General features: G+C 43.5%; 1 protein-coding gene across 5 annotated transcripts in view; it reads left to right on the top strand.

Annotated features, from left to right (window-relative positions):
• Positions 1–3,609: 3,609 nt before the first annotated feature.
• The window catches only part of Stat3 (signal transducer and activator of transcription 3), a 54,701-nt gene continuing 30,643 nt past the window's right edge, over positions 3,610–27,667 (top strand). For 2 of the 5 annotated variants that reach the window (XM_042673856.1, XM_042673855.1), the window contains exon 1: positions 3,611–3,828. The gene's annotated coding sequence lies outside the window, so the exon portion shown is untranslated. Of the gene's footprint in view, positions 3,829–27,667 lie in introns of all 5 variants that reach the window. The other 3 variants (XM_042673853.1, XM_042673854.1, XM_042673857.1) reach the window with 2 other exon arrangements.

The following is a 27,667-nucleotide window of genomic DNA, read 5'->3' on the forward strand; positions in this document are numbered from 1 at the left end:
GCCAGTCTGGGGGCTTGAACTCAGAGTCTGGGCACTATCCCTGAGTTTCTTTTGCTCAAGGCTAGTACTCTACCACTTGAACCACACTACCACTTCTGGTCTCTTCTGTTTAATGGTGCTAAGAAATGGAACCTAGGATTTCATGCATGCTAGGCAAGCACTCTACCACTAAGCCACATTCCCAGCCTTGAGGATGAGCTCTTTTGGGTGTGTGGTCAGTGTCTGGGATTATAAGCACACACTAACTTACTCAGCTTCCAGGTTCACCTTAGTTTTCTTTTTTCAGTAGTCCTATGTTTGAACTTAGGGCTTTATGCTTGCTATGCAGGTGCTTTTTCAATGAGCTACACACCCAACCCTGTTCATTTGTTGGTTATTTTTGGGAATAGAGTCTTACTTCCTGCCTGCAGAGGCAACTCATCCCGATCCACCCATTATATACTTCTCATTGTAGCTGGGAAGACAGGCAAATGCCATCACACTCAGCTTCTTTCCCTTGAGATGGAATCTGATGGACTTTTCTGCTTATATTGGCCTTGAACCTGAATCCTGATAACAAACATGAGCCACAGACACCCTTGACCTTAGTTTTCTGTCAGTAGATCAATATGTTCTCTCTTTATGTGCTGCACATGATTGTGTAAGAAAGAAGAGAAGCAGTGAGCCAGGCAGGCATGGTGGCTCAAGCCTGTAATCCTAACATTCAGGAGAATTGTAAGGCCAGTGAGCTAGAGTTCTACTCTGTCTTAAAAGGAAGACATGAGAAGGCGGGAGCTGGTGGTTCACATATGTAATCCTAGCTACTCAGGAGTTGAGATCTAGGGTTCATGGTTTGAAGCCAGCCTGGGTAGTAAAGTCCATGAGACTTTTTTTTTTTTTTTGTCAGTCATGGGTCTTGAATTTGGTCTGGATGCTGTCCCTCAGCTCTTCAGCTCAAGGCTATTACTCTACCACTTGAACAACAATGCCACTTCCAACTGGTGGTTAATTGGAGATAAGAGTCTCATGGATGTTCCTGCCAAAGCTGGTTTTGAACTGTGATCCTCAGATCTCAACCTCCTGAGTAGCTAGGATTATAAGCATGAGCCACAGGTGCTCAGCCATGAGACTCTTATCTCCAATTAACCACCAAAAAACTGCAAGTGGAGCTGTGGCTTAAGTGATAGAGCACTAGCCTTGAGCACAAAAGCACAGGCTTTTATGAGTTCAAGCCTCAGGACTCACACACACACACACACACACACAACACTAACAAAACAAAAGCAAGACAATAACAAAAACACAAACAACAATATCCAGCAGTAAGTCATTGGGCACATATTTGACAATATGTTATCAGGAAACCAGTCAATTGCCTGGGATATCTTAGCTAAAAGAGTTCAGGTCAGATGGGCTATCTGTTCTACAGTGAAGATAGAGATAAATACATACACAGACTCTACAGATACATGTAACAGTTTCTACCTTGGTCTGCTTCTCCCAAGAATCAGGAAACTCAAGCCTACTGTCAGTGATTCTATTATTTACTCTATAGAGAGCCTCACCTCACACTTGGAGAAGGAGTGGTGCCTAAGGATATAGTTCAGTGGTAGAGTGTCCCGGGTTCTATTTCCAAGATTCTGGGTTCTATTTTTAATACAACCAGCATTACATATGGATATGAGGTGCTACTGTAAGAGGCAACTTAAAAGCTACTTTCAGGCTGGGAAGGTGGCTCAGTGGTAGAGTGCTTGCCTTGCATGCATGAGGTGCTGGGTTCGATTCTTCAAGCACTGCAGAAGAAGCCAGAAGTGGTACTGTGGCTCCAGTGAGAGAGTGCTAGCCTTGAGCTGAGGAGCTGAGGGACAGCACCAAGGCCCACAGTTCAGGCCCCATGACCAACCAAAAAACAACAACAAAAAAAACACAACGGTACTGTTGGGGTTGGAGGCATGGCTCAGTGGGTAGAAGGTTAGCAAATGACTGAAAGTGGCAGGTACTGCGTTCAAGTCCCAGTTTTGGACTTCAAAGAAAAAAAGCTGTTTTTGCTGGGCCTGTGAATTAACTAGAAGCTAGATACCCAGTCTTCCCTCCCCACTTTGTTTTTTTCTTTTTTTTGGGGGGGGGGGCCCGGTCGTGGGGCCTGAACTCTGTCCCTCAGCAATTCAGCTCAAGGCTAGCGCTCTACCACTTGTGAGCCACAGCACCACTTCGGGCTTTTTTCCCCCTGCTTATGTGGTGCTGAGGAATCGAACTCAGGGCCTCATGCGCTCTACCACTGAGCCAGCTTCCCAGCCCTCCCTCCCCACTTTGTATCTGGGCTCTGACCTGAGCCATTCCCGGCTGCAGTCAGTCATTTTACAATCACCCTGAGCTCCAGAAAGAATAGGATTTACTGATAAGCATGTTAGCATCTGGTGAAAAGGCAAACTCCTCAGATAGGCAATGCCATCTTCCTATCATCTTGAAGAGAACAGCCAAAAGCTATGGACCACCAGTCAAATCTCCAGAGATGAAAATTGAATTACTGGTGAGCCAGGCCTTGCCTGTGACCTGAGACTATTTTAACTACGCAAATGTAAATCTTTCTCACCCCCTGCTTCCAATTCTTCCTTTTTTTTTTTGCAAGTCCTAGGGCTTGAACTCAGGGCCTGGGAACTGTCCCTGGGTTGCTTTTTTTTTTGCTCAAGGCTAGCACTTTACCACTTGAGCCATAGTGCCATTTCCAGCCTTTTCTTTTTATGTGGTACTGTGGCACAAGGTGGAAAAGAAAAGATTAATTTCAAGCACTTCAATTCAGATAGATACCTGGAAATGTCAACACTGTGCATATGTATATACAGTCTCTGCATTTTGGGGTACTGACCAATGGGCTGACTGTTGGGGTTTGATGCCTGAAGCCATGGAATGGAGGACTGGGTTACAGCCACTATAGGACCAGGTTACATCCACTAGCTGTCTTCTCCCCACGCAATCTAGTAATTACTCTATTTCCACGTCATGTTTCCGGGTGTGTATGTCCGGACTCACGCGGAAACTGAAGTTCAAAGCAGGCAGGAGTCGCCCGTATTCTCTTTTTGTTGTCTTCCCCAAAGTCCCCCAACTCAAGAGTTGGGCCCTTGAGATCTGGTAACACCAGGGGACTGCCTAAATGGTTGATTCCCACGTGGTAAGAGGCTCACAACCTCGCCCCCACGTGGTGCCAAGGGCCGGGAAAAGGGAGAGCGGGCTGGAGGGAGCTGTATCTGGGCATTTAAAGTGTCTTGACGTCACGCACTGCCAGGAACTCAGCTGAGTTTTCAGCAGGATATTCCGGGCATCTTCTTTCCCTCCCTCCGGGCATGTGTAGCCTAGGCCCCCGCTCTTTCCTTTTTACTACGGTGGGAGGAGCACCAAGCTCTTGGAACAGCCAGAACAAGGGGCTGTCCCTAGTCTTCCTTAGACTCCGCCTCTTCTTTTACAACCTCTCCTCATTGGTCAGTGGGTGGGGCTTTGTAGGTACAGCAGATACACTGGGGCCTCTGGGTGGCCAAGCACGCCGTCAGCCTCATGAATTATGTATGAGGGCGTGTCTTGACCAAGCAGGGTCTGGGTGGGGATTGGCTAGAGGGGCTGTAATTCAGCGGTTTCCGGAGCTGCAAAGGAGCAGACTGGGAGGGGGGGAGCCTGGGGTTCCGACGTCGCGGCGGAGGGAACGAGCCCCAGCCGGATCCCCTGACGGGCACCCCTTGCTCGGCGCTGTCTCTTTCCGCGTCGGTTTCGGAAAAGGCCCGGCAGCCTGAGAGAGCCCCACGGTCCGCACCCGGCGCAAGCGCAGCCCGGCCTGTCCGGCCTCAGCCGGAGAAACAGGTGAAGGGGGCGAAGGGTGGGGCCGCTTCCCCCCACCCGGACCACTCGCCGGGCCTGGGGACCCGGGGAGGCGCGGCGGGGGCCGGAGCTTTTGGGAGGGGGCGTCGGAGGGAGTTGTGAATGGACACTTTAGGGGGGCGGGGAGGATACAGAGGGTCCTTCCTAAAGGGACGGTTCCCGGCGATGACAGGAAAGGGCCTCGGAAGGGAAAGGGACGCTGGAAGTTTCGATCTTGGGAGTTGCGGAGGGAGAGCGATTGGGAGCTCATGGGGTACGACCTCGGACGCGGACATGCGAGTCTGAGGGTGGCAGGAGTGAGGGGACAGCCACCCGACTTCCGGCCCTCTGGGGACGTTGGGTCGGAGGGGGGGCGATTGTCAGTCACGCCTGCGATCTCCAAGTGGGGGTGGTGGTTGGAAAGAGCCTCCTCCTTTCTCCCCACCCCGGCGACGGGCCCAGGGGCTCCGGACTGAGCTACTCTCTGCACCCAGGCCCTACTTCTGTTCCTTCAGCTGTGCCAGCTGTGCCCCTCCAGAGGTGGCAAGAGGTGTCTGTCCCCCTTACAGCCTCCCTGGCTGGCTGGTGGTGGGTACGAAGCCCGCCTAAGAATCAAGTTTCCTGTAGGGAAATTGACAAACTTGGACTCTTTCTAAATTCTCTTCCACCTTATTTTAGGTTAAGATGTGCTTCTCTCCACCGTGTGGATGTGATATATATATATATATATATATATATATATGATACGATAAATCCCTGGTCAAACCAGCTGTAGAGTGTGACAAATCTCTTTCCTCTTTGACATTGTCCTTTTATAAATACCTAGTAAAGTCGACTGGATGATAAAGAATTAAGCCATTGCGTTTACTGGATTGTGGTGTTGCTTAATTGCATAGGACAGAATGAACCAATCAAGAGTGGGAGTTTTCTGTCTCAGAGCCAAGAACTTGGGTAAATGCAGAAGAGAGGGAAACAAAGACGGGCTGGCCTTGGCTGAGCTCGGTAGGCAAACTTTACCTGTTGGTAGTGGGTGAGGGTGTTCTTAAATTAGCAACAGCTGTCACCCAAGTTGTTTTTTCATGTTTAGTACACATTACTCTTCTATCAGTTGGTATATGTGTTTTAACACAACTAGTGGTTAGTCATTTTTTCTTAGTAAAAATGCGTGTGGTGTGTGTTTGCTGGTTTTGATATCTCAAGGATTTGAGCTGACTGCTGATAGATAAGGCATTGGTTTGACTAAATCAAAGCAGTAAATCATCTCCACCTTACATGTATGGAGTTAGACTGTATTATGTCCTGATTCAGATAATTTGCTATTTTATTTTTCTTGAAAAAGAATTCTTTTTCTGGTGGTACTGGGGTTTGAGCTCAGGGCTTTTTGTATTAACTATGTTCTTTGAGGCAATCCATTTATTTCCTTATTGCATATGCCAGACAGCACTAGTAGAGTTTTTGTCCAGTCATTTGGATACTGAACAGGGAAGGAAATCTGGAATTATTTTTAAAAAATTGGGGGCTGGGAATGTGGCTTAGTGGTAGAGTGCTTGCCTCACATGCATGGAGCCCTGGGTTCAATTCCTCAGTATCACATAGACAGAAAAAGCCAGAAGTGGCACTATGGCTCAAGTGGTAAAGTGCTAGCCTTGAGCTGAAGAGCTGAGGGACAGTGCTCAGACCCAGAGTTCAAGCCCCATGACCTGCAGAAAAAATAAAAATAAATAAAAATAAAGCACCTTGTGGCTTGACCACCTAGTGGTCATTTCAGTCTCAAGAAGTTGTTTTTTCCTTCCTGCCTCTAATGTGTCGACATTCAGATATGAGATGAGACTGAGGTAATGAAGAATATCAGATCACATCAGATGCCTGAACGCAGGAGCTTTTTAACTGAAGTTTTCTGAGAGCTGGTGTACAAATCAATAAATAACCCTTCCAATTTGTGAAAGTTGCTCTGAAGCATCAGATGTGTTTTGATCTTTGAATTTGTAGTCTATGTAAATAGAGCAATTTGATAAATGCTTTAAATGTCATTCATGCAGCAGTTTGATCAGCTAGATAAGACATTTCCCTACTCAACAAGGTGGCTATTATATTTAAAAGAACATAAATATGGTACATAGAACATTTCCATTATTGTAGAAAGTTCTATCAGACAGTGAGATGCTAAACACTGTAGGTCTTAAGAGGAAGGAGAGATTGTAAAGCTTGAAATTGTTTAGGTAGTCTTGTTGGGAAAGGAGAGCTCTGAATTGGGTCCTAAATAATGGGTAGAATTCGAATTTGATGGTGTCAAGGACATGGAATGAGAAGGTGTGAAGACATAACACAGGAAAAACATTTTGGTAGGTTATTGGGTGTGTAAAGGAGGAATGCCTACTTATCAAGGCCTTGAGGGGCTGGAGATGTAGCCCAGTGATAGAACCTTTGCCTAGCATGCCTAAGGCTTTGGATTCCATTTCCAGAAATGTACACAAATACACACACACACACAATGCTGGAGGGAAAGCTTTTACAAATGTTTGAGTGCCTACCTATGTGTCAGACACATGCCTGGCAGTTCCTGGCTAATTTATTCAATGTCAATCGATGCATTTGCCCTTTGCCCTAGGGGAGTTGCTGCCTTATAAACTGGGACACCATATCCTTATTTGGTATTTTGGGTGAAAAAAAGTATAGGCTGCTTATATGCAGAAGTGGATTTTGAGGATTTTTTGATTGTCTGAGTCACCACTCTTCCTTTCTTCTTCCCCCCTTTTCTTGTTGCCTTCTTTCTTCCTATCTTTTTTATTTTTATGTGCCACTACTGGGGCTTGAACTCAGGGCCTATGTGGGCTCTCTCTCTCTCTCTCTGCCAGTCCTGGAGCTTGAACCCAGGGGCTTAGGCACTGTTTCTGAGCTTTTGTGCTCAAGGCTACTGCTTTACCACTTTGAGCCACACCTCTGTTTCTGGTTATTTGGTGGCTAATTGGAGAAATGAGTTTCATGGACTTTCTTGACTTTGAATCAAGATCCCCAGATCTCAGCTTCCCAGGTAGCTAGGATTATAGGTGTAAGCCACCTGTGTCTGCCTGGGCTGGCTTTGAACTGTGATCCTCAGATCTCAGCTTCCTGAGTAGCTAGGATTATAGGCACGAGCCATAGGCACCCATGGGCCCTGTCCTCTTGTTTTGCTTTTTCAGCTCAAGGCTGGTGCTCTATCATTTGAACCATAGCTTCACTTCTGGCTCTTTGTTTAATTGGAGATAAGAGTCTCTCAGATTTGTCTGCTGGGCTGGCTTGGAACTGAGATCCTCAAATCTTAGCATACTGTGTAGCTAGGATTACAGGCATAAGCTGCCAGTACCTGTGTTTGTTCTTTCTTTCTTTCTTTCTTTCACTCTACCTCTGAGTTTACACCCTCAGCACTCAATTTTATATACAAATGTATATAAGACTTTTGGGTCATTTGATTTTTAAAACATCACCTAAAGTGTACTTGAGGCACAACCCCAGATCTTGAGGAACTGGTATTCTGGAGCAGCCTTAGTGTGGACTGTCTTGACTTTAGGATGGGAAAAGAATGTTGTCCTTACATACTTGTTGCTAGGAACCCTGGTTTACTGTAGTACACTGTAGTTAGGATGAACAGATAGTATTTAGTAGTAAATTTTTAGAGATGTTTCTAATTGTTAAAAAGAATTAGCGTCTGGGGATAGGAATTAAAATGATGGCTAATTTTCATTTTTTTATGTTAGGTCATCACAAGTCTTCATTCAAATCTGCAACCGTATTATATATTATGCTTGGTGGCAGCCAAGGAGAATGATGAGATATCATCCCTGCTTTTTACAGAACTGGAGATGTGGTAGGGACCAGGGCGCATGCTATTCCAGTATGGATTTAGGATAGGGGAGATGAAAAGGAATAGTTCAAGACTCAGGGTCTGGAATAAAAAATTTGGGGTTGGTTGGATGCTAGTGGCTCATGACTGTAATCCTAGTTGCTTAGGAGGCTAAGATCTGAGGATCACGGCTTGAAGCCAGCCCAGGCAGAAAAATCCTTGAAACTCTTATCTCCAATAAACTATGCAGAAAAAACCATAAGTGCTGTGGTTCAAGTGGTAGATTGCTAGCCTTGAGCAAAAAGAAGCTTAGGGATAGTGCCTAGGACCTGAATTCAAGCCCCAGGATAGACACAAATAAATAAATACATACATCTTTAATAAATAGATCTTGAATCTGGACAGTTTTCTTGTCTGTAAAAAGACTAGAGCTAGATTTACCTATAGTCACTCAAGAGGCTGAGGCATAAAGACTGGGAGTTTGAGGCCAGCTCTGGACTATGTGGTGAGACATTATGTCAAAAAACAAAACAAGGGCTGGGAATGTGGCTTAGTGGTAGAGTGCTTGCCTAGCATGCATGAAGCCCTGGGTTTGATTCCACAGTACCACATAAACAGAAAAAGCTGGAAGTGGTGCTGTAGCTCAAGCAGAAGAGTGCTAACCTTGAGCACAGAGAAGCTCAGGGACAGTGAGTTTAAACCCCAGAACTGGCAAAAAAAAAAAATCACAGACAAAATTCAGTAAGATATTTCAAATGAAATTCTTAGCATTATGCTGGTTTATAATAAGAGCTCTTTAAATCTAAGTCCTTATATTAACTGTCTAAGAACAGAGATTAGATTTACCCCCCCTCCTCCTTGGGAGTAAGAGCAAGGCTTTGTTATATTGTCTATAATATAGGGTTTTGTTGGATGAATAGTAATTTTGACAAGGTTGAGTAGTAAATAGTTACAGTCAAGGCTGAAGGAACATGAATGTGAAGAGGCTTAAAACAGCATGGTGTATTCAGAAGCTATAAGTGGAAGTTCCTAATTTAGGAGAACTAAACTGAGAGAGCAGGAGGCCACAGAGCCACATCTCAGCCCTTTAATTAAGTTTAAAGGTCATTAAAATAAGTTATCTTTTTATAAGAGCAATCTATGCTATTTTTAAAATACTTAAACTTATTTTCCTGTTAATAGTTTAGTATGTATTTTCCCAAGTTCCTTTTAACAGCCTAACAAGACGGACAAGTCAGTTCTTCCAAATAAAATAATTCCTTCTTACTAGCTCATCTTCTGTTATGAGTGACTGCCAACCAGTGAACAATTGACTTGATCTTTGACCTTTTAATTGCATCAGCCGATGACTTAGATTTTGAGCTTTTTTTTTTTGTCTGTCATGGGGCTTGAGCTCTGGGCCTGGGTGCTATCCCTGAGTTTAAGGGGAGTGCTCTACCACTTAAGCCATAGCGCCATTTTGGTTTTCTGGTGGTTAATTGGAGATAAGAGTCTCATGGAATTTCCTGCCCAGGCTAACTTTGAACCATGATCCTCAGATCTCAGCATCTGAGTAGCCAGGATTATAGGCGTGAGCCACCAGAACTCAGCTCTGATTTTGAGCTTTTCTAAGGTCACTAGTATTTTAGTGTGGAAACCCTTGAGCTTTGATTGTGTTTGAGAGTTTCATGCTACACAGTTGCTAAAGAGGCTAAAGAATTGCTGTGAGACCAGACTCCTTGGGCTTTAGATCACTGCCTCCCGGACCCTGATTGCTTTAACTTCTGGGTTTCAGTTTCTATATACCCAAACCATGGCTACCAGAGTAATTGTGTGGATGAAGTAAGACAATGCATAGACTGTACCATAAATTACTTTGCACAGAACCTGGCTGATAGTGTACATTCAAATGCTGGTTATGACTATTATAAAAACCATAGTATCTAACTACAAAGTTGGATAACTTATGATTCATGATACTCATTCATGACCCAAAGGAAACAAAGTGTAATTGGGAGATTGTAACCTACTGGGAACAAACTAAATGAACAGGGATGGGAATTTATACTGTGGTAGAGGAGAAAAGATAAACACATGGCAAACTGTAAATCCCTGGTCACACAGAGGCTCTTGTGGTAATTTTCTTTCATCTGCCAAAATCAATGAGGGCATCCTATCTATTTTAAGTAACACATTAAAAGTTGAGCACTGTGGAGTTTTTCATAGTACCCCTAAAATACAAAGGACTGGGGATGTGGCTCAGATGATAGAGCAGCAGCAACCATGAGTAAGAAAAAAAAAAAAAAAAAAGCTGAGAGAGAATGAGAGTAACAAGTCCCTGAGTTCAAGCCATAGTACCAGCACTAAAATTTCAAAAGGAGATGGGAATGTAGTTTGGTGACAGCATGCTCAAGGCACTGGATTCAATCCTTCATACTGAGGAAGGAGAAAAGGTACAGATAAAATTGAAAGTTTTGAGGGCTCAAGTGGTAAAGCACCTGCCTATCAATTGTGAGATTCTGAGTTAAACCCTCCCTGTTCCCACCACCACGGAAGGAAAAAAAAAAAAAAGCTAGGAAAGTGAATCAAAGTTGTTTTGGGCTGGGGATGTAGCTTTGTGGTAGAACACTTAACTTAGAACTCCTGAAGCACTGGGTTTGATCCCCAGCCCTAAAATCGAACAAATAATCACCTCCTAAGTTTGAAGGACAGAGGAGTGATTAGAGTTAAGTATTTCTCAGGAAGAAGACAACAGGAGAAACTTTGAGTCAAGTCAAGAAAATGCAGATAATGTGGATGATTTGTGTCAAGCTGGGAGCTGATTTGCTGTGCACCTGTCAGCTGAATTAGCTACCTTCATGGAGTGTGGGTACAGGCATCACTATGTACGAGAGTGTATATATGTATAAATATACAAGTATGGAGTTCCTTAGAGGCTTAGAGTTTTCTTTTCCTGTCCCTGTAAGTCTTTGCAAACTAACCAGTATTCTAAACAGCCTTGAAGTGAAAAACTATTTATTTTCTCCATAAAGTGAATTCTTTCATGTCCAGCTCTCTCTCTCTACTTTTAAGGATTATTCAAGGCCACCTAGTTGTGTTTTGGCATTGTATGGAGCAGGAGGAAGCTGACTGAGCTTGAAAAGAGAAAGTAAAACTTCTGGTAAATATGGCTTCCTTGTAGTCGAGGAGGAGTACAAATTATTAGGGGGATGTTTGGGTAGTTTTTGTAGACACCATTTCTGAAAACTAATTTGGATTTGCGAAGATAAGCCTGATTTAGGAAAACCCTGCGTGCTGGGGTGTGTGTCAGCTACTTGCTTCTTCCCGCTTTGTTGATTGATTTTATTAGTTTGTGGTCTTCTGACCTTTCATTCTTGTGAGAGTCCGAGCACTTGAAGCTCTGAACTTAAACAACACCTGCTTAGGTGAAAATTTCCTAAAATGGATGATTCTCACATCTTTACTAACACTAATTTTGTTTGCTTTCAGCAAGCCCTGCTTGTTTGGCACAGAATTGAAAAGCCTTAGACTTTTCCTTTGTCCACCCACCCTCCCCCAAGTAATTCTTAAAGCCTTAAAACCCAAATGCTAGCAGTGTAATTACCTCTCCTGTAAACCAAACCAAGTGCAATATTGCATTGAGTTCACATTAAAATAGTCAGCCTTTGAATTTTTTTTTCTACTTGTGGTTTAGACACAATAAATATTTAATCTTAGGCTGACTTTCCCTGACAATTCAGTTTTGTATGTGGGCCTTTATATCGATATGTTTAGGGAAAGAAAACTCCTTGAAACATTTTTCAAGATATAATTAGGATGGTAGCTATCTCCTGCATGGGGGCATGTGGAAAAAATGAAGTATTCTACGGCCAGTGCTAGTAAAAACAATTTTTTTGCCTGTTCTAGAGCTTGAACTCTGGGCCTGGGCACTGTCCCTTAGCTTCTCACAGCCCCTCTTCTGTTTTTTTTTTTTTTTTTTTTTTTTTGTGGGAGGGGGGGTGTTTGGGGTGGCTAATCAGAGGCAAGAAATTCTCAGGTTTGCCTGCTTGGGCTGGCTTCAAACCCAAATCCTCACATCTCAGCCTCTGTTGTAGCTACGATTATATGCATAAGCTACCAGCACGCTACCCAGCTGTAAAGATGCTTGAACTCAGTCTTTACAGTTGCTAGGCAAGCACTCTGCTACTTGAACCATGCCTTCAGTCTGCCTCTCTGTCTGTCCCCTTCTTTCCCCCTCTCTCTCCCTCTCTCTTCCTCTTTCCCCCTCTCTCCCTCCCCCTCCCCCCTCTCTCTCTGGCTGAGGATTGAACCCATTGCATATGCCAGGCAAATACTCTACTACTGAGTTACATTCCAAGGTTCTTTTGTTGTTGTTGTTATTTTTTGCCAATCCTGGGGCTTGAACTCAGGGCCTGAGCACTGTCCCTGAGCTTCTTTTTTTGCTCAAGGCCAGCACTCTACCACTTGAGCCACAGTGCCACTTCCAGCTTTTTCTGTTTTTGTGGTACTGAGGAATAGAACCCAGCTCAGGGCTTCATGCATGCAAGGCAAGCATTCTACCACTAAGCCACATTCCCAGCCCTGTCCCTGAACTTCTTTTTTTTTTTTTTTGCCAGTTGTGGGCCTGAACTCTGGGCCTGGGCGTTGTCCCTCAGCTCTTCAGCTCAAGGCTAGTGCTCTACCACTTGAGCCACAGCCCTACTTCTTGCTTTTTCTGCTTATGTGGTGCTGAGGAATCAAACCCAGGGCCTCATGCATGCAAGGCAAGCACTCTACCACTGAGCCACCTTTCCAGTCCCTCCTTGAACTTTTTTGCTCAAGTTTAGTGGTCTACCACTTGAACCACACCTCCACTTCTGGATTTTTTGTCAGTTAATTGGAGATAAGAGTTCACAGACTTTTCAAACCAAGACCTTCAGATCTTAGTCTCCTGAGTAGCTGTATTGGAGGCATGAGCCACCAGAGCCTAGCATTATTGTTATTTACTTAACATTTCTAATAAGTGAAGGGGGATTTAGTTGTTAGAATTCACTTTTTTTTTTTGCTGGTCCTGGAGCTTGAACTCAGGGCCTGGGTACTGTCCTTGAACCTTTCTGTTCTCAAGGCTAGCACTCTACCATTTGAGCCACAGTGCTAGTTCTGGCTTTTTTTGTTTACGTGGTACTGAGGAATCGAACCCAGGGCTTCATGCGTACAGTCTACCACTAACCACATCCTAGCCCTCCACAAATGCTTGTAATTTATTCTGATTTCTCTCACCCCCTGTATCACTCTTTCTCCCCTTCTCTTCCCAAAACAATTTCAACAAGTTTCATTGTTCTGTTTTCATAGTTGTAAACAATCTACTTTAAGATTGAGTCTCTGTTTTTAGATTGTGCTTTTGTTGAGGCTGGCTTAGGACCATGATCCTCCTGTCTATTGCCTCTTGTGTAGCTAGGATTACAGATATGAAACACCAGGTCTGGCTTTTGGGTGAGATGAGGTCTCCCTCCCTCCTTCCTTCTTCTCCTCTTCCCCTAGTGGCCTTGAATTTAGATCTGCCCACCTCTGTCAACTGAGTAGTTGAGATTACAGGTGTGAGCCACCTTGCTTGACAACTCAAATACTCTTTTACACTGAAATGTGATGGTTGTGAAATGAGTTGTGTTCTCAAATTAGTGGCTTCTTCCATGAAACACTACTTTTACTTGAAAGAATGATTGACAGACCAACTGAGAGAGTCAGAGACATCTCAAAATGAAAGAAGGAAACTGGCTGGCTATTGAAAAACAGCTGACAGTATTTGTTGCCAGTGATAAAACTTGAGCTTAAGAGTAAAAATTAAAATTTGAGAAAACCTGTATGTACTGGGTTTTACAGCTTCCCAATATTTATTTATTTATTTTTTTGGTCAGTCGTGGGGCTTGAACTCTGGGCCTGGGCGCTGTCCCTCAGCTCTTCAGCTCAAGGCAAGTGCTCTACCACTTGAGCTACAGCGCCACTTCCAGTTTTCTGGTGGTTTATTGGAGATAGGAGTCTCACGGTCTCTCCTCTCCGGGCTGGCTTTGAACCGCGATCCTCAGATCTCAGCCTCCTTAGTAGCTAGGATTACAGGCGTGAGCCACCAGCGCCCGGCCCCAATATTTATAAATGTAACTTTCTCTCTCTCTCTCTTTTTTTTGCCAGTCCTGGGCCTTGAACTCAGGGCCTGGGCACTGTCCCTGAACTTCTTTTGCTTAAGGCTAGCACTTGACCACTTGAGCCACAGAGCCACTACCAACTTTTTCTGTGTATATGGTACTTAGGAATGGAACCTAGGGCTCCATGCATGCTAGGCAAGCACTTTACCACTAAGCCACATTCCCAGTGTGAATGTAATTTTTCAATGTTAACAAATAGGACTTTTTTTGGGGGGTGGGGAGGGGAGGTGCGAGGTATAATGAAATGTGCTAGCATTTGGAAAAATCTGTGTATCTCTAAAACAATGTTTCTCTTTGTGTGTGTGTGTCAGTATTCTGGCTTGAATTCCTGTCTTCACATAGCGTATGTGGCCGGTGCTCTACCACTTGAGCCATACCCCTAGTCCAACTTTTTGCTGGTTAATTGGAAATAGAGTTTGAGGACTTTCTTGCTCTGGCTGACTTTGACTAATGCGTAAAACAAAATCCTACATTGGAGGGCTGGGAAGTTGGCTCAGTGGTAGAGCGCTTGCCTTGCATGCATGAGGCCCTGGGTTTGATTCCTCAGCACCACATAAGCAAAAAGAAAAAAGCCGGAAGTGGCTCTGTGGCTCAAGTGGTAGAGTGCTAGCCTTGAGCTGAAGAGCTGAGGGACAGCGCCCAAGCCCAGAGTTCAGGCCCCACAACCGGACCCCCCCCAACAAAAACCAAAACAAAATTGGAAACGCCATATTCATAGTGCAAGGTAGACTATTGAAAAGTTCATTGGCATAGGCTGTATCAGTGGCTCATGCCTGTAATCCTAGCTATGAGGATGCTGAGATCTGAGGATCAAGATTTGAAGCCAACCCAGGCTGGAAAGTGTGTGAGACTCTTATCTTCAGTTAACCAGCCAAAGGCTGATGAGCTGTGGTTCAAGTGGTAGAACTATCTTTGAGCATGTCAGGCTCTTAGTTCAAGCCCCAGAATGGGAACAAGAAAAAAAAAAGTATATATATATATATATATATATATATATATATATATATATATATATATATACAGATTTAGGATATATAGATTTTTGCTTCTGAGAGCAAAAAAATTGTGCATTATTAATCTAAAAAGTTTTTTTTTGTTGTTGTTGTTGTTTTTGTCGGTTGTGGGGCTTGAACTTAGGGCCTGGGCGCTGTCTCTGACCTTTTTGGCTTAAGTCTAGCACTCTATCACTTTGAGCCACAGTGCCACTTCTGGTTTTCGGGTGGTTAATTGGAGATAAGAGTCTCATAGAAGCTGGGTATCAGTGGCTCACGTCTGTAATCCTAGCTACTCTGGAGGCTGAGCTTTGAGGATCACAGTTCAAAGTCAGCCCAGGTAGGAAAGTCCGTGAGACTCTTATCTCCAATAAACCACTAGAAAACTGGAAGTGGTGCTGTGGCTCAAGTGATAGAATGCTTACCTTGAGCTGAAGAGCACAGGGACAGCGCCCAAGTCTAGAGTTCAGGCTCCACGACCGAAAAAAAAAAAATCCCAAAAAACAGACTTTCCTCCACAGGCTGACTTTGAATCTCTATCCTCAGATCTAAGCCTCCTAAGTAGTGAGGATTACAGGCATGAGCCACCTGTGCCTGGCAATCTAAAAGTTTTAACATAAGAATTCCGTGTGTAGCCGGGCGCTGGTGGCTCACGCCTGTAATCCTAGCTACTCAGGAGGCTGAGATCTGAGGATCGCGGTTCAAAGCCAGCCCGGGCAGGAGAGACCGTGAGACTCCTATCTCCAATAAACCACCAGAAAACCGGAAGTGGCGCTGTAGCTCAAGTGGTAGAGCGCTTGCCTTGAGCTGAAGAGCTGAGGGACAGCGCCCAGGCCCAGAGTTCAAGCCCCACAACCGACAAAAAAAAAAAAAAAAGAATTCTGTGTGTGTGTGTGTGTGTGTGTGTGTGTGTGTGTGTGTGTGTGTGTGAGAGAGAGAGAGAGAGAGAGAGAGAGAGAGAGAGAGAGAAAGAAAGAGAGAGAGAAACAGAAACAGATTGGGATTCTTTGGGTCTGTCCCAGGGACAGTGAATTGTTTGATTTAGGGTCATTTTAGCAGGAATGCTCAGTATTTTGATGTATGTTGGTCCTTAGTTTCATAAACTTTACAAGGGCCTATTTAACAAGGACCATAAAATCTTTAGATTGTGAAGTTATATCCTTAGGGTTTAGAAATCACTGTTATTTTTAGAGGTAAAATGCTTTGGAGATTCTTTTCTTTTTTTCTTTTCTTTGTTGGTCGTGGGGCTTGAACTCTGGGCCTGGGCTCTGTTCCTGAGCTCTTCAGCTCAAGGCTAGCACTCTATCACTTGAGCTACAGCACCACTTCAGTTTTCTAGTGGTTTATTGGAGATAAGAGTCTCATGGAGTTTTCCTGCCCAGGCTGGCTTTTAACCATGATCCTCAGATCACAGCCTCCTGAGTAGCTAGGATTACAGGCGTGAGCCACCGGTGCCCGGCCTGTTAGACTCTTATTTCCAGTTAACCACCAGAAAACCAGAAGTGGCACTGTAGCTCAAGTGGTAGTGTGCTCACCTTGAACTGAAGAGCTTAGGGATAGCGCCCAGGCCCAGAGTTCAAGGCCTATGAATAACAGAAAAAAATTATGTTTATTTCAGATTTAACTTTCACTTGTTACAGGCAATATAACTAAGGCTCTCATTTTTCTTAAAATTGTGTAACAAGTTCCAAAAGTCAGAGATCTTATAGCAGAGATATGACTTAAAACATAATTTGTCTAGCCTAGGGGATTTGAAGACTCAGATTTTTCTGTCTCTACCATTGTTTGTGTGTAAGGTCATTTAACCTTTGGTCCTTATCTGTAAAGTTGGAGTGAAAGTATCTGCAAGCAATAGGGTTGTTACATTATCTTGACTACCTCAGGGTGCTCTGTAGCTGGAAAGTCCTATGTGAATTCTTGTTTCTGGTCACATGGTATATGGGTGTGAATTTTAGCATTTTTTTTTCCTTTCCCTTTTCCCTTCCCTTCCCTTCTTCTTTCCCTTCCCTTTTTCCTTTCCTTCCCTCTTTCCTTTCCTTTCCTTCCCTTTTTCCTTTCCTTCCCTTTTTCCTTTCCTTTTTTGCCAGTCATGGGGCTTGAACTCAGGCACTGTCCCTGAGCTTCTTTTGCTCAAGGCTAGCACTCTACCTCTTGAGCCACAGTGCCACTTCTGTTTTTCTCTGTTTATGTGGTACTGAGGAATCCAACCCAGGGCTTCATGCATGCTAGCAAGCACTCTTATCACTAAGCCACATTCCCAGCCTATATTTTAGCATTTAGATCACAAATTATGCTTACCAGAAACTGGAACAATGTTCCTTTCCAATTTATTCATTACTGCTGTTCTAAGTGTATATTCTTTTCTCTAAGTTGTAAGTATTTATTGCATCAGACTAGAATTTCATGTTTTCTTACTCTTCTGTGTAGGACCTAATGAATAAAATCAGCTCTTCTCTGAAGAGTGCTTATTACATTCTACAAAATTATGTTTGTTTTTCTGAGTATGATGTTTGATAAGACTTTATAGAGAAACTTGTTTATTTGAGGAGCTTGCTTGTCTATTTGAGGATCTTGCTTAGCTTCCATTTTGATTTGTTTCTAAAAACTTTTTTTTTTTTTTTGTCGGTCATGGGTCTTGAACTCTGGGCCTGGGTGCTGTCCCTCAGCTCTTCAGCTCACCACTTCTGGTGTTCTGAGTGATTTATTGGAGATAAGATTCTCACAGATTTCTTCCCAGGCTGGCTTTGAACCGTGATCTTCAGATCTCAGCCTCCTGAATAGCTAGGATTACAGGCATGAGCCACTGGCTCCTGGCTCTAAAATCTTTTTTAAGCTAGGCAATGGTGGCTCACACTTGTAATTGTAGCTATTCAGGAGGCTGAGATCCGAGGATGGTGGTTTGAAGCTAGCTGGGGCAAGAAAGTCTATGAAACTCTTTTAATTACTAATTAATCACAGAAAAAGCCAGAAGTTGAGCTGTGGCTCAAGTGGTAGAGTGCTAGCCTTGAGCAAAAAGGAGTCCAGGGGCAGCATTCTGACCCAGAGTTTGAGCCCCAGGACTGGACAAACAAAAACAAAACAAACAACCAAAACCCCAACCTTTTCATAAGGCTCTATTAATTTTTTTTGTTTCATTTGTTGATTTTTTGTTTCGTTTTTGAGGCAGGATCTTATGATGCAGTCCAGGTTGGCCAGCTTCAGCTTCCTGAATTGCTGGGAATACAGACTGAGCCACAACACCCAGCCATTTTATGGGTTTTGATAAATATAATGATGTTGTATCTTCCATTTCAGTATCAGACAAAATATTAAATCATTATACAGTCCCAAATGTCCCTGTGATATAATTATAATCATACAGTAGCCTTTTTCAGATTGTCTTCCTCCTCTTAGCAATATGAATTTCAAGTTCCTCCTTGTCTTTTGGCTTGGTAATTCATTTCTGTTCATTGCTAAAATCTTTCAAAAATGAGTTAGTCTGTACTCCATTGTATGACCTTGCCACAAGGTGTATTTCTATTCTTCACCTGAAGGAAATCTTGGTTGTTTACAAGTTTTGGTAGTTATTAATAAAGTTGCTTGTTTTAATTTGCAGTTTCCAAATGGTAGTTGATGCTGTGAACCTTAGGCTTCTTCTTCTTCTTCTTTTTTTTTTTTTTGTCAGTCGTGGGGCTTGAACTCTGGGCTTGGGTGCTATCCCTACGCTCTTTAGCTCAAGGCGAGCACTCTACTACTTGAGCTACAGCGCCACTTCTGGTTTTCTAGTGGTTTATTGTAGATAAAAGTCTCAGGGACTTTCCTGCCCAGGGTGGCTTTGAACTGTGATCCTCATATCTCAGCCTCCTGAGTAGCTAGGATTACCGTGTGAGCCACTGGTGCCCAGCTTTCTTAGGCTTCTTTATTATCTAGATTCTCTTTAGGGAAGTGTTGGTTCAGCTTTAATTTAGGTTATTTGTTTTGCTTAGTTTCTTTTTCTATTTATTGACTCATTTATTTTATGCTGGTATTGGGTCTTGAACTCAGGGACTGAGTGCTATTCCTTAGCTAGCATTATAAGCATGAACCACCTTTTATTTTTGAGGTAGGGTCTCATTGAATAGCCCAGGCCAGCCTGGAACTTATGGTCCTTTTGCCTGCAGCCTTCCAAGTGCTAGAATTATGGGTGTGGTCCACTGTGTCTAAGATTGTTTTCTTATTGTTCAGGAACTCTTTTATGTTCTGTGCTGGTCATGGGGCTTGAACTCAGTCCCTGACCTTTTTTTTACTCAAGGCTAGTGTTCTACCACTTGAACCACAGTTCTACTTCTGGCTTTTTAGTAGTGATTGGAGATAATAGATTTTCTTGCCTGGGCTGGTTTTGAGCTGTGATCCTTAAATTTCAGCTTCCTGAGTAGTCATGATAACAGGCATGGCTCTGTGTATTTTACATACATACACACAGACACACAGACACAGACACAGACACACAGACACACAGACACACACACACACACACACACACACACACACACACACACACACACACACACACACACACACACACACACCACTTTTTTCTTCAGTGCCAGCAATATATGCTAGGCAAGCACTGTGTGACTAAACTACATCTCCAGACCTATATTTAATTCTTTTTCCATAAAACTTTATTTTCCTTTTTTGTGGTGCTAGTACTTCAAGCACATTAGGCAATGTTCTACTATTGAGGGACATCCCTTAACCTTCCCCTTTAACACATTTTTTTTTTCCAGTCCTGGGGCTTGAACTTAGGGCCTGGGCACTGTCCCTGAGCTTCTTTTTTACCACTAAGCCACATTCCCAACCCCCTTTAAAACCTTTTTTTTTTTTTTTGGGTCGGTCCTGGAGCTTGAACTCTGGACCTGGGTAGATTCCTCTTGTTTATTTTGTTCAACACTGAAACTCTTCAATCTTCTCTCTGCAGCTCTGGAGCTCTTCAGCTCAAGGCAAGCATCACTTCCAGTTTTCTAGTGGTTTATTGGAGATAAGAGTCTCATGGGCTGCCGGGTGCTGGTGGCTCACACCTGTAATCCTAGCTACTCAGGAGGCTGAGATCTGAGGATCGCGGTTCAAAGCCAACCCGGGCAGGAGAGACCGTGAGACTCCTATCTCCAATAAACCACCAGAAAACTGGAAGTGGCGCTGTAGCTCAAGTGGTAGAGTGCTTGCCTTGAGCTGAAGAGCTGAGGGACAGCACCCAGGCCCAGAGTTCAAGCCCCACGACCGACAAAAAAAAAAAAAAAAAAGAGTCTCATGGGCTTTCCTGCCGTGGGTGGCTTTGAACCATGATCCTCAGATCTCAGCCTCCTGAGTAGCTAGGATTACAGGGTGAGCCATGAGTGCCTAGCCCTTTAAAACTTTTCACCACACAAGATTTTTTTTTCCAGGAATTCAATTGCATGTAGAAACAAACACGGAGTGCTTGTGGTTTGTGTACTGGGGACAAGGAAATGAAACACCCTATCAAATAATTGCATAATTTTCACTTTTAAATTTTCTTGTGTTTATTTATAAAGCTGGCCATTGGGCCACAGTCATGAATATATAGGCTTACATACTGATTTTTATGGTGGTTTGTGTGTGTGTGTGTATGTGTGTGTGAACATGCACGTGTGCATGTGTGCACAGGCACTAGTCCTGGGGTTTGAACTCAGGGCCTAGGCACTGTCCCTGGGTTTTTTGCTCAAGGCTAGTGCTCTTCTACTTGGCAGCCACATTTGTTAAACATTTGTGGGCATAAGTGGATTGGAATGAGGAAAAATTATTCATTTTTTCCAGTGCTGGATATCAAATCCAGGCCTTCAACATATGCTAAGTTTGGACTCTACCATTGAGCCACATCCACAACCCCAACCATCAAGAAATAATCTTTTTTTTTTTTGTCAGTTGTGGGGCTTGAACTCTGGGCTTGGGCGCTGTCCCTGCGCTCTTCAGCTCAGGGCAAGCACTCTACCGCTTGAGCCACAGCACCATTTCTAGTTTTCTAGTGGTTTGTTGGAGATATGAGTCTCACAGACTTTTCTGCCCAGGCTGGCATTGAACCATGAGCCTCAGATCTCAGCCTCCTGAGTAGCTAGGATTACAGGTGTAAGCCACCGGCACCCAGCAAAAAATAATGTTTTGAGGGAAGAGAATCTCTAAATTCTCAATTTATTCCTCTTGGGCCTTCTACAATCAGATTTTTGTGTGTGTAGTGGGGGTGGGGGGGGGGTGAGGTGGGATCAGACTAAAGCTCAGAAGTGTGAAGGGGTCCTGGGTGCCTTTTCCAGGAAGAAAAGTAATGAGTAGCTTGAGTGCCTTGTTGAGTAGTTTGGTGGATTTGAAGTTCAGAAACATGAACTAATTGAAAGTGCCAGTGGCCCAGTGCCATAGTGATCTCTGCATTGCCAAACTGTGGCCCTTTTGCCCACCTTTTGGTACTAATATAGTCTTTTGGCTTCTATGGCCGTTCCCTTAGTTTTCCTTCTGTCTCACTGATTCGTAGTGGCCTTCCTGCCATCCTTCCTTCTCTGAACTCAGAGGTTGAAGTACCTCAGGCCCCTCCTTCTAAGGCTGCTTTTTTCTACATTCTCTTGAGAGGTTATCTGAGCCTTGATCTTGGCCTTTGACCTTGAGGATGTTTTAACCACTCTGCTCACCTGGTGTATTTCTCCGGCCTGACACCCCCCCCCCCCCCCCCAACTCTCTGGCTTTCCTGACATTTCCCTTAGGCACTTTGTAGATTCCTCTTGTTTATTTTGTCCAACACTGAAAGTCTTCAACTTCTCTCTGCAGACTTGAGCCTCTCTCCCAGTCCTTATTTCCTTTCATCTCCCATGTTTCCATTTGCATTCAAGCCTGGTGGCTTCCACCACTACTGTTTTCACAAACTCCTTTATTTCATCCTTCCTGACTTCTTTTTCCCCTGTGTATTAGACTGGATACCCCAAAACTACTTTTGTACAAAATATCCAAGAGTCCTGGGTAAACTCAACTCTCAAGGAAAATGGGGGAAATCTTCAGAGACAAAACCAACCAACCAAACAACATAATTCACCAAAAGAAGGAATTAAAACCATTCTGGACTGCCAGGGTGAGCATCTGAGTGTGGCATGTAATGATTCTTCCTCATCCAGGAGTTTTGGTTCAACATCCACTATAAACAGAAGCTAAGGCCTTGGACTTGGCCTTGGACAGGACCCAGAGTCGAGAGTCTCCTAAGGGAAAGCTAAGCATAGAGGTTTCCCACTGAAACATTTAAACTCCCACTGTTTTTGGCTCTAGAAACTTCCAAGGGGGAGATTTTAACAGAAGAAAGGGGTGTTTCCCTTAGAACTTGAGCAAACATTTCTTCTAGCCTTTGAGACTATCCAGCATACCCACCTGACATATCTATTTTTATCACAAGGAATCTTTACTGTTTTTTTTTTGTTGTTTGTTTGTTTTGGGTCCAGTCGTGGGGCCTGAACTCTTGGCCTGGGTGCTGTCCCTCAGCTCTTCAGCTCAAGGCTAGCACTCTACCACTTGAGCCACAGCGCCACTTCTGGCTTTTTTCTTTTTTTATGTGGTGCTGAGAAATTGAACCCAGGGCCTCACGCATGCAAGGCAAGCGCTCACCACTGAGCCACCTTCCCAGCCCCTCTTTACTGTTCTTGTTATGAGTGGTCATTATTTTCCTAGTTTACCGTTGGTCTGGTTCTTTACTTCTGGCCAGAGACCACCTGTGCCGTTCACCATCTCTACCTTGTCCTTGGATCTCTTTTGAATGAATAAGTAAAAGGGTGACTGAGTTAAAGATCAAGGAAGTTCTTCATGAAGACAAAATAAATTATGCTAATTATTTTTAGTATATTTGGATATTAAACATTTCACTTGATAGATATAATATACTATCTAAATATATATGTATTTTTTCTGGTACTAGGATTTGGACTCTGCTTCATGCTTGCCTTGGCTGGTGTTCTACCTCTTGAGCCATACCTCTAGCCCAGCACTTTTTTTTTTTTACTGATTATTATTGCCAGTCCTGGGGCTTGAACTCAGGGCCAGGGCACTGTCCCTGAGTTTCTTTTGCTCAAGGCTAGCACTCTACTATGTAAGTCACAGTGCCACTTTTGGCTTTTTCTGTTTATGTGGTACTGAGGAATCGAACCTAGAGCTTCAGCCATGCTAGGCAAGCACTCTACCACTAAGCCACATTCCCCGCCCTTTGCTGATTATTTTGAAGATGGAGTCTCACAGACTTTTCTGCCTTGGGTTGGCTTTGAACTTCCATCCTCTATATCTGAGCCTTCTGAGTATCTAGGATTATAAACATGAGCTACTGGCACCTGATTTGAAAACAATTTTAATTTTTATCTAGGTAATAATATAAGTAACAAAAATCAGATATTGAAATGCTTATATTGAAAACAACAATCTCCTGTTTTTCCCATTTTCACTTCTACGTATTGCTTTTAGGTGGTCCTAAGAAGTATTTAGCTTTGTTTTTCCTCTGTTAATTTTTTTCAGAATGGAGGATAGAATCCCAGGCCTTGAATATGCTAGCCAAACACACTACCACTGATTACAGCTTCAGCCATTCATTCATTTATAAGATAGCTTTGTAAAAGTGATCCAGTCTGGCCTAGCGCTCACTATGTGAGCCAGGCAAGCTTTGAATTTGAAATCCCCCTATCACAGCCTTTCGACAACTGGATTAGAAGCATATGTACCACACCCAGTTTATTTTTTTTATTTGGGATAGAGTCTCACAAAGTTGTCCAGGCTGTCTCAGCCTCCCCAGCAGCTAGGAGTACAGGTGTGTGCCACCATGCCTGGCTCATATAACTTTTTCCTGGTATTTAGTTTGCTATTTCTAAGTAATATGCTTATACTATTATTATTTAATTTTTTTTTGTTGGTCCTGGGAACTGAACTCTGGGCCTAGTTGCTGTCCCTCAGCTCTTCAGCTCAATGCTAGCACCCTACCACTTGAGCCACAGCTCCACTTCTGGCTTTTTTCTGCTTATGTGGTGCTGAGGAATCAAACCCAGGACCTCATGCATGTGAGGCAAGCACTGTACCACTGAGCCAACTTCCCAGCCCTATACTATTATTTTTGATAAATCTATCTATCTCTATGTATATTATATGTTTTAATTTTTTTTTTTTGCCAGTCCTGGGGCTTAAACTCTGAGCTTTGGCTGCTGTCCCACCTGAGCCACAGCTCTACTTTTGGCTTTTTCTGTAATTAAACGGAGATAAGAGTCTCATGGACTTTCCTGCCTGGGCTGGCTTCAAACTTAGATCCTCAGATCTCAGCCTCTTGAGTAGCTAGAATTATAGGAGTCACTGGCACCTGACAATATTACATTTTTATATTACGATTGGTGAAGATTTACTTCTCTGACAACCTCTGTACCTTCCTTTTTCTTTTTTTTTTTGTTGGTCGTGGGGCTTGAACTCTGGGCCTGGGCGCTGTCCCTCAGCAATTCAGCTCAAGGCGAGCGCTCTACCACTTGAGCTACAGCGCCACTTCCGGTTTTCTGGTGGTTTATTGGAGATAGGAGTCTCACGGTCTTTCCTGCCCGGGCTGGCTTTGAACCGCGATCCTCAGATCTCAGCCTCCTGAGTAGCTAGGATTACAGGCGTGAGCCACCAGCGCCCGGCTGTACCTTCCTTTTTCCTCTTAATCTGTTATAACTTATAGTCAAATCAGTGAGTATTTAATTTTGATTGAGTAAGTACTGTTCAAGTATAAACCAAGTATGAGTCGGTTCCTGTTTTTGGCAGCAGTAGGGTTTGACTCGGGGTCTTATATTTGCTAGGCAGGAGCTTTATCACTTGAGCCACAGCATCAGCCCTCTTTGCTTTAGTTATTTTTAAGCTTCTCTTGTAGCTGAGATGACAGTGCATACCACTATACCTAACTTTTGTTGGTAGAGATGAGGACTCAAAAGGAAGGGCCTTGAATGGCCAGTCTCCTGAACTCTGCTTCACATGTAAGTAGGATTATAGTATGAGACCTTGTGTCCCTTTTCAACCACAAATATTTATGTTGCCTGGAATTAAATTTGTTTTTTGGGGGTAGGGGTTGGTCATGGGGTTTGAACTCTGGGCCTGGGCACTTCTGATTTTCTGGTGGTTAATTGGAGGTAAGAGTCTCATAGACTTTCTTGCCCAGGCTGGCTTCAAACCACAATCCTCAGATCTCAGCCTCCTGAGTAGCACTACAATCACAGGCATGAGCCACCAGTGTCCTGCAATATTTTTTTATTTGAAAAAAATTGTTTTGTTTTCTTATACCTGTTGCTAACTTTTCCTAAACATTCTACCAGGTCTTTCAAGAGAGCCTAGCAGTTGAAATTAAATAATGAAACATTGGTATCTATCACAGAATTTTCTTGGTGACCTCCATCCTTCCTATCCATCCCATCCAGGCCTCCCAAACTCTGTTTCATCTTTACTACTCTCCTGTGCTGGGCTTTTACCTGCTAGAGACTGTTTTTCTCTTCTTGGCTCTGCTGCCTTGTTTGCTGAAGCACATAATCTAGAAACCCACCATTGAGAAAAAATGCTTGGGGAACAAATGTTTTCAATTGTTAGGTACCTAAAATATCTTTGTTCTCTTTTATACTTCAGTGATCATTTGGGTAGGCACTGACTGAGTAATTTGCTCTTAATCTAAAAGGCATTGTTGGCTTGGAATCCTTCAGTGTTTGTGCTCTTGCCAGTCTAGTGCTGTTTTGATTTCTGAGCCTGCCCAAAAGACCTGTTTCTTTCATAGGAAAGCTTGACCAAATGTTTTTGTTTCCCCTGTTCTGAAGTGTCATAGCATGTACCTCAGTGTAGATCTACTTTCATGTATTGGACTGGGTATAAGATGATACTCTTATGATCGGAAAGGGAAATTATTTCTTTGGTAATTCTGTCCTTGCCATTTTGTTCCTTTTTTGTTTTCTGGGATTCCTCTTGGTCTGATAATGGATCTTCTGGATAGTTCTTCTGAAAATCTGTGTTTTGTTTTGTTTTGTTTTTACATTGTAGTGGGGCCTACCTTAGAGCCTTAAGCTCTCGCTTGGCTATTTTGCTCATGTTATGGCTGGTGCTCATATTTTCTTTTCTGGTTAATTGAATATGAGTCTTATGGATTTGTTACCCAGACTGGCTTTGACCTTTGATCCTTAGATCTTAGACACCTGATTAGCTAGAGAGAGAAGATGATATGCAAATATGCCATTTTATAGAAAGGACTTGACTTGAGCATCCTCAGATGTTGGCAACCACAAAGGGCCAGGAACGGATCCCCTGAAAATACTGTATTACATATCTGGACACTGTATTTCATACTAGAAGATGATGAGTACTTGTTTCTATCATGTTTGGCTGGGAATGTGGCTTAGTGGTAGAGTGCTTGCCTAGCATGCATGAAGCCCTGGGTTTGATTTCTCAGTACCACATAAACAGAAAAAGCTGGAAGCGGTGCTCAAGTGGTAGAGTGCTAGCCTTGAGCAAAAGAAGAGTTCAAGCCTCAGGACTGGCAAAAAAAAAAAAAAAAAAAATCTAACATGCTAAGATGTGCTATATTCTTTTCTTCTTCTTCTTCTTTTTTTTTTTTTTTTTTTTGTCGGTTGTGGGGCTTGAACTCTGTGCCTGGGCGCTGTCCCTCAGCTCTTCAGCTCAAGGCGAGCGCTCTACCACTTGAGCCACAGCGCCACTTCCAGTTTTCTGGTGGTTTATTGGAGACACGAGTCTCATGGACTTTCCTGCCCGTGCTGGCTTTGAACTGTGATCCTCAGATCTCAGCCTCCTGAGTAGCTAGGATTACAGGCGTGAGCCACCGGCACCAGGCTGGATGTGTTATATTCTGAATAGATTGGTGTCATGGGACGTTTGTGAGGGAGTAGCCATGTGGCTATTTAGGTGGAAAGAAAAGCAAGTGCGAAAGGCCTGGGGCAGAAATGGACAGTGTATATTTTAGGAGCTGGAAAGAGACAGGAATAAGAAGGGAAAAGGCCAGGCACTGGTGGCTCATGCCTGTAATTCTAGCTACTCAGGAGGTTGAGATCTGAGGATCACCGTTCAAAGCCAGCACTGGCAAGAACATCCATGAGACTCTTATCTCCAATAAACCACCAGAAAACTGGAAGTAATGCTCTGGCTCAAGTTGTAGATTACTAGCCTTGAGCTGAAGAGCTCAGAGTTCAAGCCCCATGACTGACAAAAAAAGAAGGGAGAGAGCTGCAGGGGAGGAGGTTAGAGGCATCTCAGGGCTGAAAGGCTTATCCATGGGTTATACACTGTAGGAGTCTGAATTTTTTTCTGAGAGGTGTTAAGCAGAGGAATGAAGAAGGCTCTGGCTTACACTTAGAAAGGATCTGCACTGCAGGGAATTGACTGCAAACAGGCAAGGATGAAGACATCAAGGCAGCAGCTGTCTAGGAAGAGATGCTGGCTGTGTGGATTAAGGTAGCAATGGATTGTGGAGAACTTCCTGCCTTCTAGGCTTTAGCTACCAGGCTCAGTTATAGATAACATTTGAAAGAGCAAGATTGGATGAACCATTTAGAAAGTATGTAGTGAAAATAGGTTTATTTTTAAAATAGTTTTATTAGCAAACTCTTTTCCCTTAAAATTATGAATTACTTTTCCATGGAAATCAAATCTAAAACTACACTTGGTTTTCATTAAGTTGGGAAAAATGTAAGTTGCTGCCTGCTGATATCGCACATCTGTAATCTTAGCTACTCAGGAGGCTGCAATCTGAAGACTGAAGATTGAAGTTTGAAGTTATCCCAGGCAGCAAAGTCTATGAGACTCTTAACTCCAATTAACCATCAAAAAGCCAGAAGTGGCCAGGCACTGGTGGCTCATGCCTGTCATCCCTCAGGAGGCTG

The sequence above is a fragment of the Dipodomys spectabilis genome, unplaced genomic scaffold (assembly GCF_019054845.1).
Source record: "Dipodomys spectabilis isolate Male_0828 unplaced genomic scaffold, ASM1905484v1 ptg000018l, whole genome shotgun sequence".
In the NCBI taxonomy this organism is placed as follows: Eukaryota; Metazoa; Chordata; class Mammalia; order Rodentia; family Heteromyidae; genus Dipodomys; species Dipodomys spectabilis.